The sequence below is a fragment of the Pleurodeles waltl genome, chromosome 4_1, assembly GCF_031143425.1.
Source record: "Pleurodeles waltl isolate 20211129_DDA chromosome 4_1, aPleWal1.hap1.20221129, whole genome shotgun sequence".
NCBI lineage: Eukaryota > Metazoa > Chordata > Amphibia > Caudata > Salamandridae > Pleurodeles > Pleurodeles waltl.
Window position 1 is genome coordinate 420,399,882 of NC_090442.1, and position 22,224 is coordinate 420,422,105.

At 42.4% G+C, this 22,224-nt stretch overlaps 1 protein-coding gene and 1 non-coding gene across 2 annotated transcripts in view; one reads left to right on the forward strand and one right to left on the reverse strand.

The window, feature by feature from the left end:
- Positions 1 to 22,224, forward strand: part of CAMK1D (calcium/calmodulin dependent protein kinase ID) — a 1,292,386-nt gene that overhangs the window by 124,111 nt on the left and 1,146,051 nt on the right. The window lies entirely within an intron of this gene.
- LOC138288631 (U5 spliceosomal RNA) lies at positions 16,101 to 16,217 on the reverse strand. The gene has a single exon (XR_011202493.1). It is a non-coding gene; the product is annotated as a U5 spliceosomal RNA (small nuclear RNA).

Consider the following 22,224-nt stretch of genomic DNA (forward strand, 5'->3'; position numbering starts at 1 on the left):
AAATTTGTTTAAATCCTGTTTAAAGGATTCCTCATTCTCCTCAGAGTCAGAGCTTAAAGATGAAGTATCAGGATTCATAATTATCTGTAAATAGGGAGGATGAGCAAAAACAGTTGTTAGAATAGTTGGATAGAATCGTGGGAAGCTAGGGGTTAAGGAGAGAGCAACACGCTCTCTGTTGTATGCCAAAGCTCCTCCCCTGGGGCGGGACCGTGAGGGAGGGCCGGAGATTACAAGCAACGTGTCGGGAGAAGGAGGCCAGACTGCCAGGAATTTTACGGAGTCGGCGCTCTGAGACAGCTGCTTCGGAAGCCGCCGAGCGCGCAGGTAAAGAAATGCCTCGTCTGTCAGACGCGCAAGTTCGGAATGCGCTGACAGAACGAGACGAACACAGGCTGGTAGAACGCGCGGCGGTTAACGCGCGCGCCAGGAGAAAAAACAGCAGTCTGAAGGAGGGAGGGGGGGCGGGAATAAAAATTACGCGAAGCGGCAAAGAAGGTGACCACCTTATACCTAGACTGGAAAAATACTTTCAAAACACGATATTCTTACTGAAATATTTAAATAAACAAATAAGTAGACGGAAGACCAAAAGAGTGTACTTATCTTGACTGCGAGCAGCAAGAAAAGAGAGCTGTTTGCAGTCAAGTGTACACTCTATGGTTATGGCCTCAGCTGATTGGTCCATCATTAGTTCTTGTTTTACTCCCATTGGTTAGTCTGTTACTAACCCTCTTGGGAGTTGTAGTTTCTTGACTGCTGCTATTGGAAATAAAGTAAGAAAAGAACGCATAATAGAGCCTCCGGTCTTGTCATAAAATTTTACCTTTACACTGCTATTCTTGGCTGAAGCTGGAGCTCATTTTAAGCAGCCACATCCTGTACACAGCGTAATGTTCTTGAAAATTAATAAGAAAATGTATTTGGAGAGTTAATGTTCCGCTACTAATCTTTGACTGCGAAGTACTAATGAATTATACAGGTTGCTTTGCGGAACGCTCAGAGCCCCGCCTTCCGGTACCCTTCTGCTTCTGTTTCACCAATGCTGCTTTACATCAGTGTCCAAGGCCCTGCCATTTATCCTGAACAACCCGATGCTCCTAAAAAAACTTAGTATCTGAACAGATAAACAAAAAAAATCTACAGGCGTACATCTTTAAGTGTTGACAAAGTGAAGGTTAGAGCGCAACAAATATGTCTTGACATTTAATGAGAAGAGAGCTCCCTACTGTGGCTCGCTTTTAATTTCCCAGAGGTATGCGCGTGAGAGGCTTCTTTCTGCGGCATATACTTTCATAATGAAATGATCCATTTATCATAAAGGGAACATTAGAAACACAGGGGAGGGAGAACGTGCAGTGACAGCTGAGAAATAGCCAAAATGAAATAATTAATATCATGTCGTGCTTGCATTCATTTCTCTCAAGTCCTTTTGTTTTCAGGATCTCAGCCTGACCATTTTGTGGTTTTTTCCATTCTTCTTCTCATCTGTTGTAGGTGTGTAGTGGATTTACAGAGCGGGAGCCTCGCTGTAAGGCAACCAGCATTGTACACACAGCTCTAAGTGCCCATGATACCGAGGGGACGGTGAAGAACACCCGAGGGTGGAAAGGGGTCAGCATGGTCTGTAGGGTCAGCAGGGCGTGTGACGAGGTGTTCTCTGACCAAGAAGGCCCTCAGCTTGTTGGGCAATTGGATAAGATGTAGACATCTAGTCATGTACTGTCTGTTTTTGGCCTGTGGTGAGACATCATTTCTTTCCTTCCTCATTTTCATGCAATCTTCCTCCATTCCCTTCCTGAGTCTGAGACCATTTGACCTCTTCATGCCTCACTTTATTTCTTAATCGTTATTATAGTCACCTCAAAGTTTCCTAGCTCCATCCTTCTAATTCGTGCGGAAATCTTGCTGGATGATATTAAAGAATTGAGTCATTACATGGGTGGCTGCCCGTCAATTACAAGCACTTGTCTCAGTAGATAAAGCAATAATGTTGTTTGTTTTCTGTCATTCTTCATGAATTTGTTTACTTTTTTTGATGTTTTCGTGTTTGTGAAGTTTTACAAAGAGCTACTAAGCCCACTTTAACCCACTTGTAGAAATTTCGACAGAGTCTGAGAGGACCAGGCCAGGGCAGAATTATTCTGATCAGAGTTGAGATGGGAACCCTCCTATGATGCTCTTTAGTTTCTGTTGCTCTTCCATGCACATTGAAGGCCACCGAACAAGCAGTGGCATAACGTAAAACGACGGGGGCTCCCCTGCAAATTGTGATGTGACACTGGCATCTCACAGATCGGGGGGGGGGGTCCCTTCAATGGTTGGGTCCCCTCCTACACCACAGGGTCCTGCTCGGTAAAGCAGAGTGGCTTTCCCAAGTGTTTATTTCTTATTCCATGTCATTGCACGCATTCTGCAAGGTATGCAATGGCATTGCTTAGAAGGTGAGAGGGCCCCCTCCAAAACAAAAAACCCTGCCACCTACACCACGGAGGCTGCAGGGACTTCTGATGTGCCCCTGTAAACGAGTACATTTTCATATAGTTTCTAAAGCTGGAATAGTTGGGTTCTGCCTTTAATCTTGCCTTATGTCATTCTACAACTGGGGGTTCTGGACCATTATGGACCTACCTCCACCTTTTAGCCATTTCAAAACTCATTGATTACTCAATGGTGCAATTGTCAATCATTGGTTCCTGGCTCTTACTCATAGAATAAGAACACTTTTTGCATGTTTCTTTTTTAGGTCTAGCTTCTCTACTTATTGTCACCAGTTCTTTATTATGTGTGTAGGGTAGGCTTTGGCTCCACCCAGAAGAATATTTTCCTATCTCTTTGTGCTGTTGGCTGTTTGATTTATCATTCTGATGTCTACGAAGTACTTCCATTCACATGCATTTAAAGGACTATTTTACATCTGAAAATTACTCAATCATCATACTCTGTTACATTCAGTGTTTCATCACCTTTATGCAATCTATACAAGAAAAAAATTCTTTTTTCCTAATTTTTCCCCAGCACTTTAAGTCAATAGATCTGACTTTAGCAAGCATAAGAGCACTTGTACGTGTAAACAGCATTTGATCATGCCTGTGTTTGCACGTGTTAGCACATGAAAGCACAATCTGTTGGCTTTTCCAATGCTTGTTTCAGTATGCCTTTGCCCGGTACAAAAGAATTTAAAATGTATGCTTGCATCCAGTGGAAAACCTTTTAGGCAAGTTTCACAGCATGTCAACAAGGACCATTCTCTTCACACTCCTGCCAGACAACTGCCTGCAGTTTTTAGAAATTCCGGTAAGGCTTCAGGGCAACTGCTGCTGCAGCAGTTTCTGTGAACGCTGGAAAGTTTACAGAGTAGACACCACGTGTGTTGCATCCACTCGACAATTTTTTGTCTTGTATTTCGATAATGCACACCTAAAGGGGGAGTTTTTTGGAAAACAAAAGATCAATGTCCTGAGATAGAGTTGTTTCTTTGCACATGAGTGCCATTGAGTGATATACTTGCCTGGACTGCATGTCTCACATGCGAGCCCCTTGCAGGGGAATCTAATGATGGTCGCCTCTTACTGAATAGTGTGCGGCGCGTGTCGCTGTTACATAATTGTTCTGTATGCGTGAGCAGTCAGGTTAGAGGTTTCTGAGAGCGGAGACAGCTGAGGAAGCAGTCAGAAACTATGCATTTTGGCCAGCTTTAAGTGGGGTGGGTAACCTCAAGTTTGACAGGGCTAGAGCACCACCTTGTCACACCCTAGATGAGATATTTTCTCTCTCTGTGGTACTGTTTGCAGAATCACAATCTTCGTGAATGTAACAGAATCAGTTCACAATCTTCGTTAATGTAACAGAATCAGTTCACAATCATCATTAATGTAACAGGATGAGTACCATTATACACTGCATTCTCAGCTCCTGGTATTGGTGAGCTGCTGGAGGTGCAATTGATGTTTCAAAGCTAATATGCCAAAAATGTATAGCAGATTTTTGATGCCCTAGTGTTTACATTGTGCTCATGCTTGGTGGTGCATTTTGTTATAGTTTTCAGATTGCCATCCCATTTTTCTCAGTGCTAAATTGCATTACAATGTGGTATGTTGCTTGTCGACAAAAGTAATAACATGATTTATTCCAGTCGGAATATTCAGACTGTGCTGGGCGCTGCCTGAGGAAGGTCAAGTTTTGACTGTGATTTAGGAAGGAGTCAAAACGGTGCAAGTGTTATTGATTTCATTGAGAGTAATTGGTCACATCCGTGTGCAGACATTTGTAGGTAAGGATACCAGTTCTCTTCATGTCATCAGAGACACCATGATTTACTTCAAATTTTCTTTCTCTAAAGCATTGTAATTTTGAATATTTGTGCAACTGAGCTGAACAAGGACTGTAGCTTTCTGAATGTACTGAGCTGTTAAGAGAAAGCCCAACCTCAGGACATGATGCCCTGATGGCAGATATTAATTTGGTAACCATATATGTAGAGTGCTGTGCTGGTGATGGAATAGGGAAAAGCTTATGATCTGATATTGAGGGTAATATGCACTAAGTGTACATCATTTGCATAAAATGCAAGTTGGAAAACTGTATGCATGAAGATATCGAAGTAAGGTATCTTAACTATGGCTGACTAGTGCAGAAGACCCCTGTTGTAGAGTGTGTTGCATTATGCAATGCACTTCATGAATTATACCTTGCTGTTTCAATTTTGCTTGGTCCTGTAGTGTCAAGTGTTTGTTTACGGATTCTTTACACTCCACGCCTTACACAGCAGTATTTGATGAACTATTGTTTTGAGTACAGTGAAGTACAGAAGTAAAAATAGTAATGTGAAGCATATAAAGCATTGTCAATCCTCCCCCTGCCATACTGCACAGGGAAAAGTGATGACATTTACATTCTACACATTATCTGACGCTTGCTGAAATAGGTAGTCGCCACAAATTATTGTTGCTGAGATGATGTCAAAAAATGACGCAACATCTCAATAAGCTTATCCATGTACTTCCTCCCTCTGATGGTTCAGTGTACCGACCAGCTCTAGATTGACCCCCTGGAAACTGAACCCTCCTCTTTCTGCTTGGGCAAGGTTTTGTCGGGCTATACTAAGCTCCACCGTTGCACTGTGGCCATGCACTTATGATCATTTTTACCCACAGTCCTATCAACTTCTGTGATCAGCTCAGCGATCTTTCTGATGGTATCAGAACCCTCCTGGTTCTTCCCGCTCTGGATCTTAACCCAGACCTGTATACTGCTTTTTAAACATTGCAAGGCAGGGAACCCTGTAATTAGAGCATCAGATGATGAATCATTAAACAACATAGTTAATTGTTGGACCAACCAAGGGTGAAGCACAGGCCCCTGCAGCCCCTGTGACTCAGGGAGGCTCTCAACCCTCCATGCCCCCCCCCCCAACCCTTCAAGGGGGCCCATTCAGCCCAATGCCAATGAGTATCTGTTAGATAAGGGAGATTCGGGGGACCATTATCACATTCTGTAGGGGGGCGGGAGGGGTAATCATTTTGCGCTACACCACTGCGACACACCTACCCAAGATGATTCTTTATTACAAACCTGTGTGTTTCTTATCAGTCAAAGGCAGATCATCTACTATGTCATAGCTCTCTGGAGAGGCCACGACGTTTGCAAATGTGTTCTAGAAGGTGCTCGGAGGACTGACAATGTTTCTTGTTTAGATGCATTATTTGAGGCTACATGTACTTCTCAGTTGCAAACTAAAGCCCACTTACTTGGGACCTCTCTTAAGGCCAGATTGACAAAAATAGTTGGAAAGTGGCTCCCTCGTGTTTCCGTCCACCGTATAAGTAATTGTCCCAATGCTGCCAAATACACGTTACATTCTACAGCTCCTCTAGGAATCCGCAGCTATTTCAGATGTTCAGGAGTAGTGCAATTATTTTATCAGTTCCATTTAACTCACATTTTACCTTTACACGTAGGTGAATATACACACGACACTTATGCATGCGAAAAGTAACAATAAAACGAGGTTGAACTTTCTTTTCTCCAAGTGCCAAATGTTTAACTCTGTGTAGAATCCTCTTCCTTTCAACCCTACCACTGTCGGGGGTCAGCCCTTTACTTTTTTGTACGCTGAATATGCCTTTAGTCTTGCCTATGACAGGAGTAAATTTAGGAACATATTTGGGTCGTGAAACCGCCTGCAAAGTTGTGAACATTGACAGACTTGCAAAGGTACCTCGCTCCTACTCCTATAAATCGATTTACTTCCACATGATATTATACCATGATGAAATCGTTTTGTTAATAACTCTACTGTGCCTGCTTCTGAGACCTTCAAAAATATTTGCTTAAATCTCACCTAATGTCATGGCAAAAACGAAGAGCAGCTTGTTGTGTTATAACCACCCATGCTCCCTTCCCAGCCAGATCTGTCCTTCACTTCACGTTTGAATTGCATTTTGTCGGAATGGGATTTTCAGTTTCTGTTTCTCATTGACAAGCCTGTCAAATCCTCTAGCAGCGCCTTCTATCCACATGCAGTGATATACCCTATTCCTTCAACAGCAGGAAACTACTAGTGTACTGTTGGAAAAAGTGCACCCCCACAGTGCCACCACCGTTCGCTTTACTTGAAATTACACTACTCGTGAAGAGCAGATGATAGGTTTCAAAATGAAATTCCACAGACATTAACAAGCAAACTGGGCAAAAGAGTGCCCTTGAATGTCACAGTCGCTGCTTTTTCATAGTTATAAAGCCTTTAGCTTTAGCCAGCATAAGAATGTGGTTGCTGGTGCCTCTAGGCACTTGCTTTTCATTAACATGCTGCTGCTCCTAGGTTTCAATGAAAATGGTTCAAGAGAAAGGCATTCTTGCTTGTCATTAGGATTAATTGTCATGTGGCATCACCACCTGGGCCCGAATAATGTATTGGGGTGCTGCCTTGGTTTGCACTGGAGTGCACCCTTAACTCGGTGTGCTCGACATAGATCCGAACTACAGGTGCTGTAACACATTGCACCCATTTGCAAACCCCTTGAGGGTCCCTTGGATCCCTATGCCCCTCCCACTAAGGAGCACTCTTAGGGGGCCCACTGATTGTGCACCACCTGTGTGTAACTCGCAATCATGTGCCCACTGACGCTCAGTTTGCCTTGTCATCCCTTTCCTATAATATGGAAGGAGTGCACAGGCATTAGATTTCCTGACTTTGACGCCTCGTTTGGGGTAGTACGCACTATGTAAATACAATTACAATTTGCATGGAATCACACTCCCATGCAAATGAGTACGCGACCCGCATTGGGACGATTGGTAGTACTGAATGGGACGAGTGATAGTACTGAAGGGGCCACACAGGCATCTGGCACTCGTTCTAAGGTACAACAGTACCCCGGGGGCTGGGGGAGGGGGGGCATAAAGCAAACACGCACACATGTTATATCTTTCAGCCCATTGATGTTTTCAGTGGTAAAAAACAGATGATTACACTTTTGTCAACCCTATGATCATAGTGTAATTATGCCACTGGACCGTAGGTTAGGTTATTGCATTGTGTTTCAAGTCCTAGCATTGTTTAAATAATTTGGGGGCGCTCTAACAGTGCCCTTTTCACCATTTCTTTGCAAGTACTTTCGAATTGCAATTCTCTAATACTCTTGTAAATTCATAGCTGGCCTATGAGCAAAAAAGTGAATCACTGTTTTGCTTTTCTTGAATAGGTTTCTGTTAGCTGGGCTTGTATAAAGATTTCTAGTAGAGTTACTTTGAACGGTGCATTTACATAAATGTCTTAGTCACAATATTATATACACTGTCATAACATCCCACTCTATTTTATGTCTAAAAAACTCTCCTAGCAGAGAAGTCTCATAACAGAGGAGTGTCTGTATCTTGCTAACATATTTTCAGCCTTAGGGACTACCAAATTCTCTTTCAGTAGTCATATTCAGGACACAGAGTTGTTTGTTATGCTCATTGCTCCACTGGTTAATAGTATAACCATATTGTGGTATAAACTGTGCATTATCTGTAGTCATAATGTGGGTTGCCACCCCACTCCATGTCATTATGGACACTGTTTCCCATTGTGGCCTTTTATGTGAAAACCCATTGCATTTTGGGCATTGTAATCTTAGTTTGCTTTTACTGAGCTAACCAAACTAGCACATGATAGAAAGGATTTGGCTTGGAGTAGTGTCCTTGATGACATGGAGTAAAACCTAATGGCTAAAGATCATTTCATGATGTAGCCTGTCAGTTAGTTGGCGTGATAAATTTCATCTGCCTTGGTACAAATGCCTTTTCCTTCTGATATTTGAGTGGTCCTAAACTAAGGTAATGCCTTCAGGCTCTGTGTAAACTGAAATATATGAGAAACATGCACATGCTTGCTGCATCTGTACTGTCTTTTTTTTTTTTTAGAAACAACCTGTATTGACTTTAGATGTACATACAACATCACAATGAGTACATTAGTGCCAAACAAAAATGTTCCACATCGCTTCCCCCTCCTGGATCTACAGGAAAATCATGAAGAATCCCCACCGTTGGGGGCCGTGCCCCCAGACCCAATGAATAGTCCAAAGTAAGTGCCCCATTTACCTATACCTTCTTGAATTTAGGGAGTTTCCCCAGGCATTATAAATCAGCTCTTCCTGCTTGGCACACCAGTCCATGCTGGCCCTCCACTTGGTAATGTTGGGGTTTGTTGGTGGGTCCATTTGCATGCTATATCTCTGTTGGCCACCATTGTAGCTATGCCCATAAGTGTACGAGCCCATTAGGCCCCCCCACCTCATCTAGGAGGCCCAAAAAGGCAATTTTGGGGGTCAGTTCAATTGACCGGTCCAGTACTCGATAGACAGACCTGGCAATCAGCTGCCAGTAATGGGCCACAGAGGAGCACTGCCAAGTGATGTGCAAGAAATCAGCATTTGGGAAGGGAAAAGCATGGGCAGCGAGGTTCAGGGAGTCGTCCCACAGGACAAAGCCTCTAGGCATGAAGAATGTCATGTACAGGTAATGTAGATGTATGATGCGCAGCCGTTATAGGGATAGCAATTTCACAAGTGGCCATACATGCAGCTAGGCTGCCCTCCCCACTGCTCCCATTTGTGTTGAAGCGTTTTGAGCAATTCTGGAGCATTGCAGGCTAAGTAACGCTAAAGCTAAGAAATACCCCCATGGCCTAGGCATCCCTTCATTAATTTTGCCTCCATTGAATTCAGGCAAGTCTGCGAGTTCTGCGCAGTGCATCACAAGTGCATGTCTTAGTTGCAGGTATCTGTGGAATTGAGTGTGTGAGAGTTGGAAAGGGACCTCTGGGTCTTGGAATGAGCACATATAGGACCTGGTCCAGATGTCCCTGGCATCGCTACTTTCTTATGTTATGTATGCACATGCTTGCTGCACCACTACTTTCTAGTTGCAGAATTTATTAACAATCAAACTGGAATATTTTTAACAGTTGAAATTACAACGTTTCGGTAGAGTATAATGTTTTTCTCATTCTTCCAAGATGGCTACCAAATATTGGGATGTCTATAGCACACTGCAGGCAAATTAAAGACTTTGGTCCAAGTTTGCTCACACCATTTACCACTTTATCATTTGGAGTAGAGTGTTGATGCTCCAGCACCTGAAGACTGCTCCCTCCTCCATACACCACTGGCCCCACGGCACCCTTGGCTGCTGAGTTGTATGCTGCCACTGAAGATCATTGTTCGCCATCCAATGGTGATAGTCCTTAGCACTTCTTTGATTTTTGCATCACCTCCTTGCATACCTCCTGCTGTGAAATTAGTCTCAGTAGGACTCTGACTCTCGCTGAGTGAATAAAGCTCACGTCGCAACCCCTAGGGGTGAAAATAATGAAAGAGCAGGTTCGGCTTTCTCAGCAATGGTATAGTGGTTCTGTTGGATACTGTTGGGAATACTGAGGACCAACATTAATTCTATTACTGATGTCTGAATTTCCTCCTCTACTGACCTGTTGTTTCTGTCTCGGAGGAGTCAGATCTTTAGAGCTGAAGCACTGTCCTTGCCATCTTCTAGCTATGTCCCCCAGTTCAAAGTGCTTTAAAAGAGATTATGCCTGTAGGGGCAGCCAATGTAAATCTGTGTCTGTGGGCATCTGGTGGTTAGCTCATAGAAGTAAGATGTTCCTTGACCTTTTCTGCTTATAGATCTGGCGAGGGATAGCTCTAATTTGTCTCTCAAGATCTGAAAAATACATTGACAACAGCACTTGTACCACCAAGAGTCAAGAAGAAAATAGAGGACCAACAAATCTGCTGCCATAGGTTATTGCCTGTTGTATCTGCCTTTCACATTTAGATAAGTCTATATTACAGCCAATGGCTGTTGAAACTGTTGATCATCATATATGAAGTGCTTCCTTTTAACAGATATCCAGTCATTGCATTGACAAAATCAGGCACCACGGAGCCCATTTCACTGCCACGGCCCCCTGCATTCTAAAACCATGTGACTACGCTCACTGCTGTGAAGAGGAGAAATCAGAGAAGAAATGAAAAGATCTTCTATTCGGAATAGCAGAGGAAACAAGTATCATGAAAGACAATACATCTCACTTTAATGTGCTAACAGAAGCGAGCACAAGCATGCACAACTATATAGAGACTGTTTTTTCTCTGTCTCTGTGTGACCTGCATTTTCTGTGCCATGTGTTTTTTTAATCCCCAGCCTTGCGGTGCTGCCATTTTCAACTCCCATGCAACACAACAAGCCTGGGGAATGACAACAGGAGACAAACATGGGAAGCAGAGAAAGAGAAGGATGCACAGAGATAGAGCACACATACTCTGCAATAGTTGCAGTGGTTTATTAATGGCTGACCTATTGGCTTTTCAAATTCACGTTTTCCTTTCTTCAGTGAAATGACACTTATTTGCACCAAGGACAGATTTCACTGTGATATTATCAGTGTTTAACCATTGAATGCTATGTGACTATATGAGCAGTCGTAAAGCTTTGAAACATTATTTTGCAAATTGTTGGAGGGGATATCCTTTACCCTTGTTTATATAAAGGAATTGCAATCCACAATATTATTTTTACAAAACATATAGAATTATAGATTGGTAACGGTAAGTAATAGGAATATTTTCCAAGAAGACGTTCTGACTGCCATCAAAGAGACAAGAGTCAGGCATGAGTTGTCTTTGAGGTCAATCAGAGCCCTGAGGGGAAAAACATCCCCATTTACTGTCACCAATCTATAGCTTTATGTTTTGTATGGCCCACCCAAATCATCTGCTCCTGTTTCAAACCGCTATGCATGTGTAGAGAGACATGAGTGTCCATAGACAACTCAAGTTTACCTGCCTCAGCCCAACCCATCATGTTACACCTGATGATCGGCCACCCACCCCCATCACACTCTAGCCATCACACTCCTTGCCCCCCCAAAATACCTGGCATCATGCCAATCTCCCACACCAACCTCGGCATTACCTGTGACCCCAATATAAAAAAGGCACCTAGTGATACAACTTACCTTCTGCATTTATTAAGTTCTCCCCACCCAAATTTGAAATAGAAACATGTGTCTTGCCTCCCACTCACACTACCCTTTCTTCACTTCACCCCTACCTCCCTAAAATATATGAAAATAATACCTGATTCTCCTGCCATCTACCTCCACCAACATCTGTGTCTTCCATCCCCTTCCAGTTTAAAAGTATGCTGTTTGCTCGCCAACGTAACAGAAAGCCAGCACTGCATTGGCATGCTCTCCAAGCAGCCAGTATTTCCTTTGTGACATAGGAACAGTGGGAAGTGCCAACTTTTATTTTGCATTGCTGCTCCACCATAACAGTGAATAACCAGATTCAGGGGCAGATTTACAAGAAGGTGGCGCATTTGTCCTGAAGCACCACTTTTCTTGCGTCCCCCTTGCTGAACCTAACGATACCATGGTTGCGCCATATTTAGAATACAGTGCACTATGGTGGTTGTTACCACAACAATGTCAAACTTTTTGACACTTGTAGGAAGTTGGCTCTGTATATACTATCTCAAAGTGAGAGATAGTGAGCACAGAGTCCAAGGGTTCCCCTTTGTCATTGATGGTGGCAATAATAGATAGTACTAATACTCGTGGTCGAGCAGTAGGCTTATCAGAGGGTAGTGATAAGCAATTGTTGTACACACACAGGCAATAAATGGGAACACACACTCAAAGACTTAACTCCAGTCCAATAGGTTTTTATATAGAAAAATATTATTTTCTTAATTTATTTTAGAACCACAACAAGTACATAAATTGTAAGGTACTTGGCATAGGTAAATATGGAACTTTGAAGTAAAGCAGTAATGTACACAGTTTGGCATAAAATGGCAATAAGCTATTTTAAAAGTGGACACTGCAAAATTCAACAGTTCCTATGGGAGGTAAGTAAAGGTTAGTTTGTCAGGTAAGTAAAGCACTTACACTTACAAGTTCAGTCTCTGGGGCATAGGCAGCCCAACGTTGGGGGTTCAAGTCAACCCCAAACACCCAGCACCAGCCACACAGGGCTGGTCAGGTGCAGAGATCAAAGTGGGGCCCAAATAGCATAGGCGCCTATGGAGACTAGGGGTGCTCCAGTTCCAGTCTGCTAGCAGATAAGTACCTGCGTCCTCGGGGAGCAGAACAAAGGGGGGTTTCTGATTCTTGAGATATATTTAGTGGCCCTGGAGACACTGGGTGTAGAGGGCTTGAGTCTATGAAAAAATATTTCATAGTGGTTGATAGAAAGGAAGGAGCTTGAGACCACAAAAACATATCTCATAAGGCAATGATAGACTAGAGCCATTGAGTACTGGTTGCAGTGGAAGCCCTAGTCCTTGAGGACATACCTGTGTTTGCTCAAAACCCTGGGGAAGGCCTATCAATGCCCCAGAAGTTCCCTAAACAAGTCTAAATTTTTAACAGAACTGAGAAAACTGGTTATATTCCACCAAACTCCTTTCTGTTTAGAGGTCTATTCTTGATGCTTGCAGGAGCAGTCTGGGCACCCAAATACATACAAATCAATCTGTCCTATAAAGAAGTAACATAAGAGGCAAAAACAGATTGCATGCTCACTACAAATGCATGTATGGAAAGCTAGGATTATTTTACATTTGCTGCAAGTCTATACCATCTGCCCCACTCTTATGTGGGTGGAGCCTGTATATTTTTGTTCCTATATTTTGAGAACCTTGAAGGATGATGATGTACCTTGGTTCATTTAACCTTTTCTATTACTGCTCAATTGAGGTGCTCTGTATCACGACAGAAAATAGTGTGGAAAACATGCACAACACACACTATGGGGGTCATTCTGACCCCGGCGGTCTGAGACCGCCGGGGCCAGGGTCGGCGGGAGCACCGCCGACAGACCGGCGGTGCCCCGCAGGGCATTCTGACTGCGGCGGTTCGGCCGCGGTCAGATGCGGGAAACCGGCGGTCTCCCGCCGGTTTCCCGCCGCCCTTCAGAATCCCCCATGGCGGCGGAGCGCGCTCCGCCGCCATGGGGATTCTGACACCCCCTACCGCCATCCTGTTCCTGGCGGGTCTCCTGCCAGGAACAGGATGGAGGTAGGGGGTGCCGCGGGGCCCCTGGGGGCCCCTGCAGTGCCCATGCCCATGGCATGGGCACTGCAGGGGCCCCCGTAAGAGGGCCCCACAAAGTATTTCAGTGTCTGCCATGCAGACACTGAAATACGCGACGGGTGCCACTGCACCCGTCGCACCCCTGCAACTCCGCCGGCTCCATTCGGAGCCGGCATCCTCGTTGCAGGGTCATTTCCGCTGGGCCGGCGGGCGCTCTTTTGGAGAGCGCCCGCCGGCACAGCGGAAATGTAAGAATGGCCGCCGCGGTCTTTTGACCGCGGTGCGGTCATTTGTCGGCGGGACTTTGGCGGGCGGCCTCCGCCGCCCGCCATAGTCAGAATCAGGGCCTATGTTTCTTACTACAAGAATCTTATTTTAACTCTGCATTTTGCAAGTTCTTCATATTGAAGTGCATCCAGGAATGAGAAATGCAAAATCTGTAGTGCATTTGGTGTGATTCCTTTATTCCCATTGTGTGTCCGAAATAAATCATCTGGCTTAGTTGTTGTAATATTTTGCAAACTGACTGCACACAACCCACATGGTAAATGGCTATAGATGCATGGCAAATGCTACAGATTTCCCTGTTGACTTAAGGTACGTTATACTGTCTGGTATAGACCAGTTGACTGCTCATAGTCTACCCTCTTTAAATTTCCAGTGTTGAGTATCTTCCTAGCACAAAGGAAACATGTTTAATATCCGATTATACTATTTTGGTATCCGATTTACCAATCATCTAAACATAGACATTCAAGTGATCCTTTCCTTTGGCTCTTTGGGATGCAGTTTTAACAGAGTTATTCTGTTGTTGATCCACAACATTATTCTGTTTATATAGTCTTAAGACATTTTTCAGCATTTTTATAATCTCTAATAGACTTGCAGTCTTTTCCGTGGGAGCCCTTCTTAACTGTTGCTCACAGTGAAATTCAAGTGCAACTTCTAAAATCTTTTTATCCATTTTCCCTTAATTGTTTCTCTTTATTTTTTTTAGCAAGTCCATTGTCTCTGAATCTCACAAATCACAAAAGCAACCAAAGGTGCACAGAATCCCCTACCCAGGTGATAAGTTATAGGTCACATTACTGGTTTATCTTTCCCATTAACCGATACAACTGAGCTTCAGGACATGACTGCTGTGGTTTTTTGGATCTAAGTGCATTATTGCCACTTCACCTCAATCTCATTTTGTTCACACAGAGGTCACTCATGTCACGCAGGGCGTGCTGTAGGTTATAGCAAGCATTTGTAATGCAATGGGTCTCGCGTTTGTTCGAGTTAGAGCAATTAGCGTTGTAAATTCCTAACTGGACATTTCTTACCACATAATTTGAAAATTAAAAGTAAAACAGTTGACATAAGTGAGCCGATTCAAAGAGCCAAGGCCGCCATGAGCATGAGTGTGAAGGAGAGACACAAAAGGAAAAAAAAAGTTTGCTCGCAGTCAAACGTATCGGCCAACGTGCAATATCCTTGTAACAGGGTTGGTGTACAAGGCGGTAACAAAACCGCCCCAAGGAGGGACAAACATAAAGCGTTTGTCAATGGTAACAAAGGATTTTTGAAAGGCAAGCCTATGAACGAGTGATAGTGATGGGCATGCGGTGGATGTGGTTAAAAGCCCACAGATAAATTACAGCAGGTCAAAGCGCTTGTGCGTGTGACCTAATAAATAAGTTAGACAGGTCCAGCGCTAGCCTCCTCATATTTCTTTTTTCCCAAAGCATGGATAAAACCAATAGGTCTCACCTATGCGAGAGCTATTGGCTTTGTCAATATTTTTTTGCCATGTTGGACAGCTGTGCGCCAGCTTCGCAGCCTGGTTGTAAATAAAATAAAATAAAAAAGCCCTACCATGGAGCAAGCATTGACCACACCATAGCACTTTTTTTTATACTTTCGGCCATGTTACATAGCAGCCACGCTGCTGTACATGGCTGAGAAATAGCATAGAGAAAGCCAATAGATCTTGCATAAGTACGACCTATTGGCTTTGCTATTGGTTGTGGTTTTTAGGCAAGGGTTGATTAAGTGATTTTCCCAGGATAGCAGGAGGTTAAATGTGCTAGATTTGAATGTTATTCACCAGTTTCAAAGTCAGCTGTTAGACTGTGGCATGATATAAATATATGTACATTTTACATATATATTGTAAATGTATACTTTACCACATCTTCACAATTAAGTCACAAAGGGAATTTGAAGAAAATCTCAGTAATCAATGAGAAAGGAGAAGCAAGAGCCGATCTAGAAACAAAACCCAGATTGGATAGTTACGTGTTTCGTTTACAAATTGATCCTTCCTTACCTGTCGTTATCTATCGCTGCTTCCCACGTGGTAGCGGGTCCTTTCGGATGATATGGAGTTTTTTGTGCAGCATGCATCCTTCTTATATGTCATGTAACATGGCTATAGGTTAACCGCGTCACAGTAAGAATCACTCCACAAAAGTGCATCGACGGAATAACCAAAAAATGTTTTTGCACTTTTTGTTTACTAAATAAGGGCAACTCTGCACTTGGCAGGGCTTTCTAAAAATTGAGTGAAACTCTTAAATGTTCCTCTCCATGAAAATCTTTAGTAAAAGGCAAAATATTTATTTGATTTGAAGAGAAACCAGAGTATACATGTAATGGCCGCCGTCTGTGGCATCAGGATACATCGTTCCACAGACTGTCAGGGTGATTGGGTTCACTGAGTCCATCTTAGAAAACCCTTTAAAATACAACCAATTTATAATAATTGTTGTAATGTGGTACATTGATAAAACACTTGCTGCCACAAAAAGAAACCACAGGAGAACTCAGAAGTGACATGGAATTATGGGTATGTAAATTCAGTCATAGGTCACGGGACGGGAAAGGCTGCGCTACAATAGTTTTCCTGCTCAAGTCTTAATCTCTGCTCCTTTAACTCTGCACATTTTGAATGGTGCCTCACCGGGGCTTTTGTGAGGACCAGTGGCACCCAAGAAGAGTATTTTTAAAATGCCTACCTCAAGGCATGCTCGCTGGCTCGTTGCTATTCTTTCCGAGACAATGAATGAGCCAGTGTGTTTTGTACTTGAAGTCTATAAGGCTGCATCAGCTGTTGTAACAAAACAAGTATTGGCAAAGACGAATGTGTTAGAGTTCTTACCGTTGTAAATTCCTAACTGGACTTTTCTTGCCACATAAATGGAAAATTAAAAGTAAAATAGTTGACATAAGTGAGCCAATTCAAAGGGTCATGGTCGCCATGAGCATGAGCACAAAGAAGAGACACAAAAGGAAAAAAGTTTGTTTGCAGTCAAACGTATAGGTAAACGTGCAATTAACCATGTAACAGAGGTTGGTGTCCAAGGCTGTAACAAAACTGCCCCAAGAATGGACAAACGTAAAGCCTTTACAAATGAACAAAGGATTTTTGAAAGGCAAGCCCATGAACGAGTGATAGTGATGGGCGTGCGGTGTGCGTGATTAAAAGCACACAGACAGATTACGACAGGCCAGAGCTCTTGCGCACTCGACCTAAAAATGAAATAAATACAATATGTGGCATTGCATAAAATACAATTTTAAAAGCACATACAAGATGACAAGGATGATGTCTTTGTCAAAAACACATCTTTGACGAGTGCAACAAAATGTTGAATAGAGTTGAAATCACTGTACATATCTAGCCCGGAGTGAAGAAGACATCCGTTGCTTATGAAAGTGTTCATATCGATATCTCCCAGCACCCAATCAAAATAATAGTAGTGTAGTGACAACGTTCCAAGCAGCTTATATGGATTTAAGAATTGTTTACTAGCGATGGCTGCACAAGCTTAAAGAACATATTTTGTCAAACATAGTTATCAAACTTGTTTAGTTAGTGATCTCATTTATTGATCGTTTTCAGTTGATTGTATTTTATGATGTTATAGCGGATGTATTTGGATTCTACTGAGTTATTTTTATGCGGCATGTTAAACCCTGGAAAAATCAATGTAAGAGAGCGATTGTTTGAGTGGCAGCCCTGCAGACCTCTTCTCTGTGACGGTGATGTCACAGCTGCTAGTATGCCATTTTGTAAAATATTAAGCATCAGTCCTATGGCCTATGCAGAATACCTTGAATGTTTTTGGAACTTGGTGAACTTATACAATGTCATTACAGAATGACAAAGCTATGCAAGTGGGAGGTGTCACCAACGATTATGGTCTGATGCTTTTTAGCTCACCTTTAATTTAAAGTAGCAGTGAGTATTTTGTCAGGTCATGGATTAACTTTTCGTTCGCAGGTGCAGCTGGGATTGTGGGGAGTCGGAAAAAAGTCCTGCGGATTTAAGCAGGACTCTGATTATAAATCCTAAGGATTTTTACTTCAGTTCCATTATTATTGTGAGTTTTCAGTTTGAATCTCGGTGTGTTTTATCCAACACACTGCACTCATAATTTGGTCCTCAGTAGGATTGGCTTTAGTAAGAATAAGAACTGTCCTTTAAGTGCTTCCATGTTTGTCAAGTTCACTCTGGGAAACTGTAGTCAAGTTTGTATTTTGTAAACAATAGTGCATACAATTCTGGAATTTATAGTTTTGCTCTTTCCAGAACACTTCAGTTTTAGGCCTTGATTATGAATGCCTGCTTTCTTTCAATCAGTGAGTAACCCCATAAGAAATTAGTCTTTGGTACTACTTCCCCCACCCCCAGTTTTTGCCCTATCGATTTTGCTCGACTTAGAACTCTGTGTATTTGAAGGGTGTCTCTTCTCCCCCTTTGAACATGATTACATTGGCTTACCCCTGACTGACATGTTTAACCTGCAAGTCCCTAGTATATGGTGTTGACAATGCATCTAGGATCTGGACATTAAATGCCATGTGTGAACTACATCACCTATTGTGCCATTCACAGAGTAGACGTGTAAAATGTGGCTTCAGGTCGACCATGTGTTGCCTGGCTGCAATAGCCTATAAACCTACTACCACACCTGTCAAAATAACTCTTTCTGACAGGAGGGGAACCTTGCTTTTCAACATTAAAAAGTCACTCCTAAAGACCTCTTCTTACCCACAAGGTAGGGTACCTGATGTTTAAAAGTGGAACCTGTGCAACATTAAGGTTAACATGTTCCTCCTTTGACTAACTGCCAAAATCTACTTCACTGGCAGGATTGTAGCAAGACCCTGGAAAATGTCTAAGTGTAGATTATACAGTTTGATCTGTAATTTATGACAGGACATGGCTAGGATAGTACTTCAAAGCCTATGTTTCATATTTATGAAAAATCCATTCCATTTGTCAAGTCAGATTTTTTACTAAATATATGGGAAAATAATTTTTAGAAAGTTAGACCTTTTCTGCCTGACCCTCAGATAGGCTAATTAGCATTAGCCAAGTCTGCCGGCCTGGCACCGCCTCCCTGACAATGAGGTGTGAAAACACCTTCTACAGCAGAGACAATAGTCTGGGTGTGGGGTGGTGTTGTTCTTCCCTTTACAGACAGGACATTTGGAGCGGGTTCAACTTGTAAATAACTCAGAAGAGGCTGCCCTTTCACAGGCAAATGCAAAGTGAGACCTGGAAGAAGGTAAGCTTTTGTTACTCAGGCCCACAATAGCCAGGCCGGCTCCAAACTCATTGGGGGGAAAGATGCCCCCAAACCAATTTGGAATGGATATAGGGGAGGACATTGCACATTTCCCTGGCAACACCACTGGATGGACACAAGAGCTCTGCACAAGGAAAGAAGAATTCCTCCATCTTGACTTTGAAGAGTAAGGTGCACTGAGGGGTTCTATGTAGTAGAGCAAACAAGAACTGGTGATACAGAGAGTAGGGTTACCCCTTGGAACCTTTACTCAATTGTTTGGAAAGGAGACAGAATTTAACATTTAACCCAATTGCTAGCTAGTGCCAACCATAAATGTTGCACCTCAAGGAACATCCTCAGAACACTTTTTGGGCCTGTGGAAGATCAGGAGAGAACAGGGCCCTGCTTGATGTAATCTGAGAGGAGCTCCGAAGGACTGGATTTGTTCCCTGTTGTACCCAGGCCAAAGACGTGAACTCCGAGGGTCAGTGGGCTGACCAGTTTGGCTACAGAAATACAAACATCTAAAAAAACATAAAGAAAATCTTTTTGCTGAGTTCCATGTTGCCCAGTCAATCCTGGACCTACTCAAGGCCTTTGTTGGGCCAAGTCATGGAGTTCTATGGATCTCCCCTGAATCTGGGAGCCTTAGGTGAAGATCTGAGGACAAAACAGACTTAACCCCTGCAACATTTTGGGACTTAAAAAATGTCTTACTTCCAACTGCTGGAGGACTTTTACAACTACCAGGGACAATCCAGTGAAGGCATGTGACTTTGCTGGGTTCATTCTGCTGGGAGCTTCTCCACAGAAGCAAATCTGTTTTAGTGTCCCCTCAGAGAGAAGGTATCCAGCCTCATAGAGCCCTTGTTGGGTACAGCTTGCTGTCTTGCTTCACTGGAAGAAAAGGACCTCCATTTTAGAGACTAAGGTCCTTATTACGAGTTTGATGGAAGGGATTACTCCGTGAAAAATGTGACGGATATCCTGCCCACCGTATTACAAGTTCCATCGGATATAATTGCATTTGGCAGTTTAAACCTGATTAAATTTAATGGGTGGAAAGCCCCATTAAATACTGAGACATGCAGAGAGCACCAAAATACACATATTAAACCCTCATTTTGAAGGTTAAACTTGTAATAGGTGATTTATTGCATCTGATTAATTTTGATCCCTGTGATTTTTTTCAGGTGCAATAGGTATCTCAGAACCTTCTCAGCACTTGTAATCAGGGCTTCAGTCTAAAACATATGAGACAAGGATTGTTACCTGACAAGAAAGGCATGGCTGGCAGTTTCAGACATGACATGCAGCCACAGTGCATCTTCATCTATTTTTGACCACTTTATTTTTCGGCACCTTTGTACTAGTATTTAAACTGTAAACAACTTTTATCTATGGCGCAACTCATTGGTATTGTTTGATGTTCAATATTTCACTTCCTTGTCTTTGTTTTAGGAGCTTTTGAGTTTGATTAACTGCCTTATCTCATCCCAAACCCTCTCTTCAGTCCTGTTCATTTACCACCAGCTGAGTTCAGGTTTTCCTGATCTACCTGCACCTGCAACACTTTCTCTCGTAATAGATTCTATTACTGCTCATTGCTGTTAAAATTCTTTCTTCTCTCCTAACTGCCTCTCGCAGGTGGCTATCTTTGCTTTTTAATTACTCGCTGTATTTTGTTCTTTAAATGGGACATCTCGAGCAGCTCGAATGTCTTGAATAACTGATTGTGCAAATTTTAAACTAGTGACAGATGGTAGTGCTGTAGCAGGTGTTTCAATAAAAAATATTAATGAGTATTCATGTATAATGAAAAATGGATTTGTGTAAAAAATGTAATAATGTAGAGCAAAATAATGCACACATTTGAAAATGTGATCACGATGAGTGGCCGCCAATGTTCACAAAGTATACTTATCAATGGCTTATTAATATGAAATATGTAGCTTTTGTTTGATTAATGTAGTAATGCATTGTATTGAGGGTTATGCATTATGTATTAGCTTTATTAATTGTAGGCCTTAACTTAGCGGAGGTCTTGGCCTAGTTGCACAGCCTCATGTCAAGCTGTATTTCTTAAATGTTTAATAAATTGTTTGCTTAGAGAATTAAGCTGTGATTTTCCACTGTGCTGTCTAAATGTGCTCGTAGCTAAAAGTCTTTCTCATGAGAACCGAGTACAAGAAGATGCTGTTCTTGCTAAATGTAACATTATGAGTGTAATATGTATAAGACTGACTTTCTCAGGGGAAGAACAATGGAGACACTGACTGGAGTACAAGCTGCAACAATATTGTTACCTGACAAGCCGGATGATGAGGATATTACAAGGGAAGCCAATCAGCGACATGTGAACTGAGTAGTGGTAGAAATCATAGATTTGATGTTTTAGTTTTATTGGACAAAGTGTGAACATGTGATCCCTTGACCAATAGGGACTTGAGAAGTCGTTTTAGGGATTCTAACTTAGCCGGATTGCACTGAGGGAAGACAAGCCATATGCCATTTTGCCATGTGCCATTCTCCCCATTCTTCTTGGGGGTTTACCTCTATTCTTTCGAACTGCTTAAAGACTTTGCGTTTTCTGATCTTTGATGCTGATGCTAATCTGGTGTTAGTTAAAGGATTCCTCACTGATGAAAGTCTGCTATTGGGAATAACGTATGATGTTTTTTCTTTGCTGAATCGAAATGTATGTAATATCGTTTGCACAATTGTTTTTATTATTAATTTGCACTGTAACTTTAGAATGTGTAGTGGTTCAAGCTTTGATTAGATTACATTTATTTCGTCGCTTTGGACAGCCAGTGTTGTTTCTGTATGTTTATCATTTGATTTTAAGATTAATATACGTGACATTAGCATTGTTAATATAGGGAAATAAATATTCAAACTTTTACTAAAAGGTGTGGTTATTCATCACTGAAAGGTCATGGTGTGTGACAATTACTGCCTCAAATTGATGATCATTGATGTTATTGATTAATTATTGATTATGGATCTGCATGTACTGGAGCCATGATGGGATTATCTTAATTGCGAATCAAAAGGTTCATCGACCTATTCGCA